The 12,435-nt window shown below is 40.3% G+C and overlaps 1 pseudogene; it reads right to left on the reverse strand.

The window, feature by feature from the left end:
- Positions 1-10,726: 10,726 nt before the first annotated feature.
- On the reverse strand, positions 10,727-12,220 carry LOC100608200 (metastasis-associated protein MTA3-like; annotated as a pseudogene).
- Positions 12,221-12,435: the final 215 nt, after the last annotated feature.

Genomic DNA, 12,435 nt, shown 5'->3' on the forward strand with positions numbered 1-12,435 from the left:
TAGTTAACTCAAAATTTATATTTCTTGACTTTTCTTGACTAGCATCTATATCTCCAATCCTGCTATTTTATGTCATGACCTTCCCGACCAACGGGGAACCATGAGCCCCTAATAACCACCATTCTAATTCTACTGTCTGCTTCTGTGAGTTTGACTTTTTCAGATTGTCTTTCCGTGCCTGGCATATTTCACTTGACATAATGTCCTCCACGTTTATCCATGTTGTCACATGACAAGATTCCCTTCTTTTTTAAGACTGAATAGCATTCCATTGTATAGATACACATTTTCTTTATTCATCCATTGATGGACACTTAGGTTGATTCTATATCTTGGTTATTGTGAACAATGCTGCAATAAACATGGGCAAGCAGATATCTTTTTGACATACTAATTTCATATCCTTTGGATATATACCCAGAAGTGGGATTGCGGGATCATATGGTAGTTCTATTTTTAATTGTTTTGAGGAACCTCCATATTCTTTTCTGTAATGGCTGCAATAATTTACATTTCCACCAACAGTGTACAAGCGTTCTCTTTTCTCCACATCCTCACCAACACTTGTGTTTTCTATTATAGCCATTCTAACAGGCATGAGGTGATATATCATTGTGATTTTAATTTGCATTTTTCTAATGATTAGTGATATTAAGCATTTTTTCATATACCTGTTGGCCATTTGTATGTCTTTTTTGGAAAAATGTTTATTCAGGTTTTTTGTCCATTTTAAAATTGGGGCTGACCCTGGGCCCACTGCCTAAGAATTAGCTCTGCAAGGAACAGCAAAAAATAAAAATAAAATAAAATAAAATTGGGTTATTTGTTTTCTTACTATTGAGGTGTACAAGTTCTTTATATATTTTGGACATTAACCTCTTTGTATGGTTTGCAAATATTTTCTCCCATTCTGTAGGTTGTTTCTTCACCCTTTTGATTGTTTATTTGTTATACAGAAGCTCTTTGGTTTGATGTAATCCCATTTATCCATTTATCTATTTTTCCAATTGTTGCCTGTGGTAAGCCACTTTTTTTAAGTTATTAAACTTCAAGAGGAGAGAGGTCTTTCTGACCATACACAGATATTCTCATGTCTTTTTTTTTTTTTTTTTTTAATAGGAAACAGGCTGGGCATGGTGGCTCACACTTGTAATCTCAGCACTTTGGGAGGCCAAGGCATGTGGATCACCTGAAGTCAGGAGTTCCAACCAGCTTGGCCAACATATGAAACCCCGTCTCTACTAATAATACAAAAATATAAAAATTACACAGAAAGGCTGAAGCAGGAAAATTGCTTGAACCCAGGAGGCAGAGGTTGCAGTAAGCCGAGATTGTGACACTGCACTCCAGCCTGGGTGATAGAGTGAGACTCTGTCTCAAAAATAAGTAAATAAATAAATAAATATAAAACATACACTAATGGGTTAAGCCAAATTTAGCTTCAGGAATTGGAAAATTAGATTTGGTTCCTACCTCTGAACACTCACTGCTTTTTGCATGATCTTAAACAAGTTGCATTTCTTCTTTCATTCATTCTCCATCTGTAAGTCAGTAAGTCCTCCTTAATTGTGTTTTCCTCTTCAGAGGAATGGTGTCAAACTTCAAGAGAAATACACCCAAGTTCTTAGGTTTTTAGAGTGGTAGTTAGGCAGACACGAGCAGGGCAGGAGAGGGCCCCCACCAGGAATGTCAGGTGACCATCAGGTGATGGTCAGGTTGTTGTTAAACTGTCTCTCCAAAATAATTGGTTGCAGCTGGCACCACGAAAAGAGCCTCCCAATAGACAGAAAATACCCGAAGCTGGTGATCAGTAGCTTTCCGATAGAATTTCAGGAGTTGGGCGAATGGGCTCAAACATGCACACTAAGAGGCAAAATGGCAGAGTTTAACTGGTATATGACCTTCCTCTAGGAACGCTCAACTGGTAAGGAAAAAATGCCCCAGGTGAGCATGCACACAACTTCAGTAAACACACTGCACATGCAGCCCCTCCCAAGTGCTGGCGGGCCATCACACATATGGACAGCCCACTCCAAGGGAAAAATCAAGGAAGAAGAAATGCCAACCCCAGAACCGTGCCAATGTAGAAAACCCCAAGTCAAGGGACAGACGGGGCACTTGGATCTCTCAAGTGGTCTGCCGGGCCCTCTTCCAAGTGTACTTTTCTTCCTTTCATTCCTGTACTAAAACTTTAAATAAACTTTCACTCTTGCTCTAAAACTTGCCCCTGTCTCTCACTCTGCCTTATGCCCCTTAGCCAAATTTTTTCCTCTGAGGAGGCAAGAATCAAATTGCTGCAGAGCCATATGGATTTGCTGCTGGAATGAGGTGACTTCACAACCCTCCCCAGTAGTCACCAGGAGCTGGCAGAGTGGCAGGAACTTCTGCTGCCCACCGGGGTAAAATGCAATCTGAGTCAAAGAGCCATAAAGTGTACTCAGAAATTAAAAATCTATAGGCAGGGAATTCTAGCTGGGGGTCAGGTTTTCCAAGCAACCAGGGATTTTCTTTGCTTTTAGGCATTTTCTTGTCATCTTGAATGAAAAGTATTAAATACTATGTAACAATTTTTTTTTCTTTGAGACAAGGTCTCACTCTGTCACCCAGACTGGAGTACAGTGTTATGATCACAGCTCACTGCGGCCTCAACCTCCCAGGCTCAGGTGATCCTCTCTCCTCATTCTCCCAGGTAGCTGGGACTACAGGGGTACGCCAACATGCCTGGCTAATTTTTTGTATCTTTAGTAGAGATGGAGTTTTGCCATGTTGTCCAGGCTTGTCTTGAACTCGGGCTCAAGTGATCCTCCCACCTTGGCCCCACAAAGTGCTAGGATTATAGGCATGAGCTACTGCGCCTGGCCAACAATTTTTTAAAGATAAGGAATTACCATTAAAACCAATGATTCTTAACTCTATCCAGGCGCAACTCCCTTCCTATTATAGATATTTTATAAGACCTGCTTACAATTCTGTCATTAACTAAATAGACTATATAACTTACAAGTGAACATAATTTAAAAAAGCAACATAACGCCTGATTATGTAAAGGAGTAATAAAAGCAAAGTTCTTTATAATATAGTATGTATTTCAAAAGGTAAATATCTAGTTTTGACTTCTAGACAAAATAACTTAGATGCTTACTTACACTAATATATAGAATAAATGTAAATGAGACAGCTATACATGTAGTCTGATATAGGTGTGTTATATTGGAAACTTTAAAATCATATGCAGCATTGCTAGTGATTATGTGATTTTCCTAAATGTTGAATACCTTATGGTATATTTCTAACAAAATATTCCTGGAAGCTGGGCTTGGTGGCTCATGTCTGTAATACCAGCACTTTAGGAGGCCAAGGAAGGAGGATCACTTGAAGCCAAAGTTCAAGACCAGCCTGGGCAACATAGGGAGACCCCCATCTCTAAAAAAAAAAAAAAAAAAAAAACAAAAGCTAGGCATGGTAGTTACTACTACCATGCTACATGGTAGGACTACCCCTGTAGTCCTAGCTACTCAGGAGACTGAGGTTGAGGTTGGAGGACTGCTTGAATCTAGGAGTTTGAGGATGCAGTGAGCTATGATCATGCCACTGCACTCCAGCCTGGGCAATAGAGCAAGGCCCTGTCTCTTTAAAAAAAATTTCTGGAAAATTTAAATCTATTAAACACATGTTGAAACTACTTGGTATTTATTTGCAAAATGAATTAAGTTCTAATTTTAGATCATTAAAAACACTTTTTTCAGCTAGAGATATGTCTTTGGTGGACATTGAAAAGTATGCGAGATGTAGGGCAATTCTTACTGCATGGGACAGTCTTATGCATTTTAAGAAATACTGTATTGGCTGGGCGCAGTGGCTTATGCCTGTAATCCTAGCACTTTGGGAGGCTGAGGTGGGCAGATCACCTGAGGTCGGGAGTTCAAGACCAGCCTGAACAACATGGAGAAACCCTGTCTCTACTAAAAATACAAAATTAGCTGGGTGTGGTGGTGCATGCCTGTAATCTCAGCTATCCGAGAGGCTGGGGCAGGAGAATCGCTTGAACCCGGGAGGCGGTGGCTACAGTGAGCCAGGATTGCACCATCGCACTTCAGCCTGGGCAACAAGAGCAAAACTCTGTCTCAAAAAAAAAAAAAAATAATAAGATGTAAAAAAAGAAATATTGTATTCCCAGTACCAATCCACTAAATGTTAGTTGCTTCCAGTTGTAACACTACAAAAACTTTCTCACAAATGTTTAAAATGCTAACTAATAGTAATACCACCCCTAATGAGAAACTCTATTATAAACAATGTCTGGCACTTGATATGTATTTAATACATGCTTATTGATTAGATGGATGAATGATTATATAAATATTAAATCTCAAAAATAACTTTAATTTCTGACTGTAAGTATCAGAAAACCCAACCAACAGTAGTTTAGACAAATTAGAGTATATAACTTTTCACTAAGAAGTTTGGAGTTAGGCAACCCAGGATTGGTCCCACAGCTCATGATGTCATCATTGTTTATGGTTTCTGTTTTATTTCTATTTAGCCATTCTTAGCAAATGTGTTACTTCCTAATGAATTAAAGATGGGTGCTTCATCTCTGGTTCTCACATCTATATTCGAAGCAGAAAAGTGGAAGGAAGAGGAAAGGATCATTGCCCACAGACTTCCTCTTCTCTTATTGGCCAGAACTATGTCACATGATCAGTGCTAGCTGCAAGGGAAGCTATCATCCTCTCCCTCAAAGTAATACTGCTGCCATATAAAATATAAACAAGCCAGGCGCCGTGGCTCATGCCTGTAATCCCAGCACTTTGGGAGTCCGAGGCAGGTGAATCACGAGGTCGGGAGTTCGAGACCAGCCTGACCAACATAGTGAAACCCCGTCTCTACTAAAAATACAAAAATTAGCCAGGTGTGGTGGTGTGCGGCTGTAACCCCAGCTACTCAGGAGGCTGAGGCAGGAGAATCACTTGAACCTGGGAAGTGGAGGTTGCAGTGAGCTGAGATTGCGCCACTGCATTCCAGCCTAGGTGACAGAGTGAGACTTCATCTCAAAAAAAAAAAAAAAAAAAAAAAAAAAATATATATATATATATATATATAAACAAATAAACTTTCAAACACATTACTGAACTGCCAAGAAAGTAAAGGCTCCCAGAAACTAAAAATAAAGTGAACATGGAACCTCCTAAGAGGTGAGAAAAGTGCTAAGGCTTTTGCCTTAAGAACATATGCTAAACTGTAGTGATCTTGACATTGCATTTATAATGGTTTCACAGGAAGTGGGGTGGAGAACAGAAGACAAAGCTTGAGGTCTGCCCAGTGTTTGGAGTATAACAGTAGACCTTGACTCAAAGTTGAAAAATGAAATGGCAAGCCACAAACTATAGAAAATATTCATGAAGATGTGTGTTCAGAATATATAAAAACTTCTACAAATAGGTATCAAAAAGAAAACCCAATTTTAAACAGGAACAAAAGTCTTGGCAAGACACTTTAAAAAAGAAGATACACTAATAGCCAATAAGTCCATGAAAAGACACTCAACATCATTAATCATCAGGCAAATGCAAATTAAAAGCACAATGAGATACTATGACACATCCATTAGAAGGGTTAAAATTTAAAAGACTAATCAAACCAAATATTGGAGAGGATATAGAGCAACTAGGACTTTCATACATTTCATATATTGCTGATGGAAATATAAAATACGCAATCATTTTGGAAACTGCTTTGCAATTTCTTAACATGTTAAACACATACCTACTATATATCTTAAGATGTTAAACACACACCTACTATATATCCAAGATAAATGAAAATATATGTCTACACAAAAGCTTGTACATGAATGATCATAGCACCATTAATAATAATAGTCAAGAAGTAGAAACAACCCAAATGTCCATCAACTGATAAAAGCATACACAAAATATAGTATATCCATACAATGGAATATTGTTTAGCTGTAAAAAGGAATAAAGTACTGATACATGCTATGATATGGATGGACCTTGAAAACACGATGACACATGAAAGAAGCCAGACATGCAAAAAAATACATATTATATGATACCATTTACATAGCATGTATCCAGAATGGGTAAACTCATACAAACAGAAAGATGGTTAGTGGTTGTTGGGGGCTGGAAGAGAAGGAAGTGGGGAGTGACTTCTAATGAGTAGAAGGTTTCTTTTTAGGGTGATAAAATATTCTGGAATTAGATAGTGGTTATGCTTGCATAACTGTGCCAAAAACCACTGGATTGTATACTTTAAATATGGGTGGATTGTATGGCATCTGAGTTACATCTCAATAAAGTTGTTGTTAAAATATATATATAAGCTATATACATCATCAACACTGCCACCATCCCAATTACCATTGCCAATATCTTGGTATACAGCCTTCTAAACTCATTTCTGTGCATCACATATACTTGTTAAAGAATGAAAATTGGATTACACCATGCATATCCTTTAAGAAGTGTTGTTATTGTTGTTTAGATACAATATTTCACTTTATTACCTAGGCTGGATGTAGTGGTGCAATCATAGCTCACTGCAACCTCAAACTCCTGAGCTCAATTGATCCTCTCAATCCTCCTGCCTCAGCCTCTTAAGTAGGTAGGACTACAGGTACATGCCACAACACCCAGCTAATATTTTAATTTTTTGTAGAGACAGGGTCTCACTATGTTACCCAGGCTGGTCTCAAACTCTTGGCCTCAAGCAATCCTCCCACTTCAATCTCCCAAAGTGCTGGGATTACAGGCATGTGCCACCACATCTAGACTTTATAGAAAGTATTTTAAATTACAACACACATGACTTTATAATCATAAAGTAATATCAGACTGGAAGACCATTGTCTTTTTTCTGATTTTAGGAGTAAAACTGTCAGTCTTTCATCATTAAATATTATATGAGTTCTGGGGTTTTCATAGATTCTCTTTATCAGGTTAAGTTCCCTTTTACTCCCCATTTGCCAAGTGTTTTTTTTTTTTTTTAAATCATGACATGGTGTTGCATTTTGTCAAATGCATTTTTTGCATTAATTGAGATGATCATATGGGATTTTTCTTTATTAATATGGTATAGCCTATTGATTGATTTCTTTATGTTGAGCCAACCTTGCATTCCCGTGATAAATCTCATTTGGTTATGGTATAAAATCCTTTTTTAAGTGTAAATTGGCAAATTTTATTTATTTATTTATTTATGACAGGGTCTCGCTCTGTTGCCCAGGAGTGCAGTAGTGTAATCTTGGCCCACTGCAACCTCCACCTCTTGGGCTCAAGCAATTCTCATGTCTCAGCCTCCCAAGGAGCTGAGACTATAGGCATGTGCCACCACACTTGGATAATTTTTGTATTTTTTGGTAGAGGTGGGGATCCACTGTGTTAGCCAGGCTGGGCAAATTTTATTTAGACCTAATTAATCTACATATGAATGGACCTCACTGTCTCAATTATGGAGTTTCATTATAACATCATCGTATTATTCCATTCTCACACTGCTAATAAAGACATACTTGAGACTGGGTAATTTATAAAGGAAAGAGGTTTAATTGACTCACAGTTCTTCAGGGCTAGGGAGGCCTAAGGAAACTTACAGTCATGATGGAAATGGAAACAAACATGTCCTTCTTCATGTGGCAGCAGCAAGGAGAGGTGCAGAGCAAAGTGAGGAAAAGCCCCATTTAAAACCATCAGATCCATGAGAACTCACTCACTGTCATGTGAACAGCATTCAATTACCTCCAACTGGGTCCCTCCTATGACACATGGGGATTATGGTAACTACAATTCAAAATGAGATTTGGGTGGGGACACAGCCAAACCACAGCATTATGCCCTGGCCCCTTCCAAATCCCATGTTCTCACATTTCAAAACATAATCCTGCCTTCCCAACAGTCCCCCAAAATCTTAATTCATTCCAGCATTAACTCAAAAGTCCAGGTTCAAAGTTTTATCTGAGACAAGGCAAGTCCCTTCTGCCTATGAGCCTGTAAAATCAAAAGCAAGTTAGTTACTTTCTAGTTACACTGGGGGTACAGGCATTGAGCAAATACACTCATTCCAATGGGGGGAAAATTGGCCAAAACACAGGGGTTATAGGCCCCATCCAAGTCTGAAACCCAACAGGGCAATCATTAAACCTTAAAGTTACAAAATGATCTCCTTTGACTTCATGTCTTACATCCAGGTCATGCTGATACAAGAGGTGGGCTCCTATGGCCTTGAGCAGTGCCACCTTTGTGGCTTTGCAGGGTACAGCCTCCCTCCTAGCTGCTTTCATGGGCTGGCATTGGGTGTCTGTGACTTTTCCAGGTACATGGGGTAAGCTGTTGGTGGATCTACAATTCTGGGGTAAGACAGTGGCCCTCTTCTCACAGCTCTACAAGGCAGTGCCCCAGTGGGAGCTCTGTGTTGGGGCTCTGAACCCACATTTCCCTTCCACACTGCCCTAACAGAGGTTCTCCATGAGGGTTCCACCCCTGCAGCAAACTTCTGTCTGGACATCCAGATGTTTCCATACATCCTCTGAAATCTAGGTGAAGGTTCCCAAATTTCAGTTCTTGACTTCTGTGCACCTACAGGCCCAACACCTTGTGGGAGCCACCAAGGGCTTGCGCCTTCTGAAGCAACAGCCTGAGTTGTACATTGGTCCCTTTTAGCCATGGCTGGAGCTGAAGCAGCTGGGATGCTGGGCACCATGTCCAGAGGCTGCATAGAGCAGGGTGGCCATGGGCCCAGCCCATGAAGTCATTTTTCCCTCCTAGGCCTCTGGGCCTGTGATGAAAGGGGACGTTCTGAAGGTCTCTGACATGCCCTGTAGGCATTTTCTCCATCGTCTTGGTGATTAACATTTGGCTCCTTGTTACTTATGCAAATTTCTGCAGTGGGCTTGAATTTCTCCCTAGAAAATGGGTTTTTCTTTACTATCGCATCATCAGGCTGCAAATTTTCCCAACTTTTATGTTCTACTCTCTCTTGAATGCTTTGGCACTTAAAAATTTCTTCTGCCAGATATACTAAATCATTTCTCTCAAGTTCAAAGTTTCACAGATCTCTAGGGCAGGGGCAAAATGTCATCAGTCTCTTTGTATAGCAAGTGACCTTTACTTCAGTTCCCAACAAGTTCCTCATCGCCATCTGAGACCACCTCAGCCTGGACTTTATTGTCCATATCACTATCAGCATTTTGTTCAAAGCCATTCAACAAGTTTCTAGGAAGTTCCAAACTTTCCCATATCTTTCTGTTGTCTTCTAACCCTTCCAAACTCTTCCAACCTCTGCCTGTTATCCAGTTCCAAAGTCACTTCCACATTTTGGGGTATGTTTACCCGAACAGCTCCATTCCTGGTACCAATTTACTGTATTAGTCTGTTCTCACACTGCTGATAAAGACACACCTGAGACTGGGTAATTTATGAAGTAAAGAGGGTTTTTTTGTTGTTTTATTTTGTTTTTTTATGTCAGTTTCACTCTTGTTGCCCAGGCTGGAGTGCAATGGTGCAATCTCGGCTCACCACAACCTCTGCCTCCTGGGTTCAAACAATACTCCTGCCTCAGCCTCCTGAGTTGCTGGGATTACAGGCATGCCCCACCACGTTCGGCTAATTATTTTGTATTTTTAGTAGAGATGGGGTTTCTCCATATTGGTCAGGCTGGTCTCAAACTTCTGACCTGAGGTGATCCATGCACCTCAGCCCCCCAAAGTGCTTGGATTACAGGCGTGAGCCACTGCACCTGGCTGGAAAGAGGTTTAATTGAGTCACAGTTCAGCAGGACTAGGGAGGCCTCACAAAACTTACAATCATGGTGGAAGGGGAAGCAAATCCACCCTTCTTCACATGGTGGCAGCAAGGAGAAGTGCAGAGTGAAAGGGAGAAAAAACCCTTATAAAACTATCAGATCTCATGAGAACTCACTCACTATCATGAGAACAGGATGGAGGTAACCACCCCCATGATTCAATTACCTCCCACCTGGTCCCTCCCATGACACATAGGGATTATCAGAATTACAATTCAAGATGAGATTTGGGTGGGACACAGCCATACTATATCAACCATCCTTAGGGGTTATCTTGTTGCACTACCTAGTAGGTAAAAGTGCTTATGGGCTTTGTAGGCAATTCCATCATAAAACCCCGTGGGATAGGATCACCTCCCACCAATCTTTTGCTGAGCAGTATTCTCTGATAAGATAACAGAAGTTTTTAATGCTTTGATTTTTTTCAGATTGGCATGATACAAATAGCAACAGACAAAAATAATGTTAAAAAATAAACCAAATAAAAGGTTGTACACAATAACTTACATTTATTACAAACAAACAAACAAAAAAAGGAGCGAGAGGAAATGGTCAGAAGCACAACATATAAGATTAAGAATTTTAAAGCAGTGGCTGGGCATAATGGCTCACACTTGTAATCTCAGCACTTTGGGAGGCCGAGGTGGGAGGATGACCTGAGGTCAGGAGTTCAAGACCAGCCTGGCCAACATGGTGAAACCCTGTCTCTACTAAAAATACAAAAATTAGCCAGGCGTGGCAGCAGCCACCTGTAATTCCAGCTACTCAGGAGGCTGAGGCAGAAGAATCACTTGAACCTGGGAGAGGAAGTTTGTAGTGATCCATGATCATGCCACTGCACTCCAGCCTGGGTGATACAGTGAAGCCCTGTCTAAAAAAAAAAAAAAGCTTACATTCTGCCCTAATGGCAGCATAAATTAATAGCTACAAGTGGCCATCTTGCTGCCTGCTTCAGCCAGAGGATACTTTTGAATAAATGGAGAGCAAATTTTGTGAAAAACACAGTATGAAGGAAGAAAGCTTGGTGAGTTTTCACTGCAGACTTTGTACTGACAGTGTTTTGGAGTGGCATCCCTTGAATGGCCTGGCAGCATTTCTAACATGAGAGTCCTCTGTAATTGGGCTAGGAGATAACTTTTCTTCTGACTGGGTGGGCATTTTCAGGTCTCCATATTTTTCTCAATAAAGCCAACAAATTGCACTGCATATTAGGTGGGCCCCAAGAATACTACTGGTTAGACTGTGTAGCACAGCAGCCCTCCCAGGCTTGCACTACAAGGGGATTCTGAGGCAGGAATGTCAACCTCATGGTTTCACTCATAGCACCAGGCTTGCCATTGCTGGTAGATATTTGGTTGGGATTTGGTTTCCTGTAAATTGGGATATATACTTGTTTCAGCTTACTCTCAGTTTCTGCTGCTTTTAACCATTTCTGTTGCACATATCTGTCAGTAGTTCTCCACAAGAAATAACACTCAGTGATGCTAGTCAATGATTTCCAAGGGAAAAATTTTTGGCATATGTCGTTGAAGTCTTTGCCATATTTTTTCCAGTACCTCTTCGAATAAGCTAGCTTAAGAGGCTGACCATTCTTCCAATTTATCTCTGCATAAAACAGCTTCTTCAAGTGGTACTGAGACACTAATTGCACTGCTCAAATCATAGCTATGTCTACACAATGTATTGATAGCATGAAAGAAGGTGATGTCTTGGGAAGCTGCAGCAGTACTCATATGCAAACTAGGCTGCCTCAAAGAACTGCTGCAATCGAGAGGTCTAGGGAGTGTCCCAATAGTACTTGCTACAATTAAAAACTGGTTAATTGATCAATCTTTAAGTGGGCTATTTGGATCCCCAAACTTTAACTTTCCATTTTCACTGTTCCCTCTCATCTGATTCTCCTTCTATGAGCATTTCTGGGACATCTACTTGATATCTAGGTCCCATTCTGAATTCACCTTCATCAGCTAATAGCATTTTCGATGAGGGGTCATGATCAATAAGTAGAAGAAAGTATCCTTTTTATGAAGATATGACAATACTGATTCTGTCTCATTCATAAGCCAACACTGCATTTTCCCCTAATATGTGTTGAAGGCAAAGATTCATATTGGGGTGACAAAGAAAGTAACTTATGTTTTGATTGATGTTTCTGAGTATTGGTCAAGTAAAGGTCAACTATTGTTTCAGATTCTTCCTCAATTTCTTTAGCATGCTTCTCCATAAGCATTATCAGTGTGTTCGAAATATCACGTAATCTGTAAAAGCATACTACTTTTGCTTCCATGTTGCCACTTGCAGTCTTGTCGAGATTTTCTATCCTGATTATTTATGGATTGCTGGAGGAATTCTCAAAGTAGACAAAATCTCCTACCTGGTACATGTTGGCCGCCATGTCTGCCAGCCCCCGCTCCTGTTCACCGGGTCCCAGTTGAACCCCATTGCCACTACTGCAGCCTCACGGGGAAGGTGCTCTGGGAGGGGGAAGAGAGGGAACAAGGGAAAGAATGGGAAGGGGATGCTGAGTGGTCTAAAATGTTTTTATATGTTTTTTTGAATTCAGTTTGCCAGTATTTGGTTGAGCAATGTTGCTTCCATATTTATAAAGAT

Source organism: Pan troglodytes, chromosome 13, assembly GCF_028858775.2.
Source record: "Pan troglodytes isolate AG18354 chromosome 13, NHGRI_mPanTro3-v2.0_pri, whole genome shotgun sequence".
Lineage (NCBI taxonomy): Eukaryota > Metazoa > Chordata > Mammalia > Primates > Hominidae > Pan > Pan troglodytes.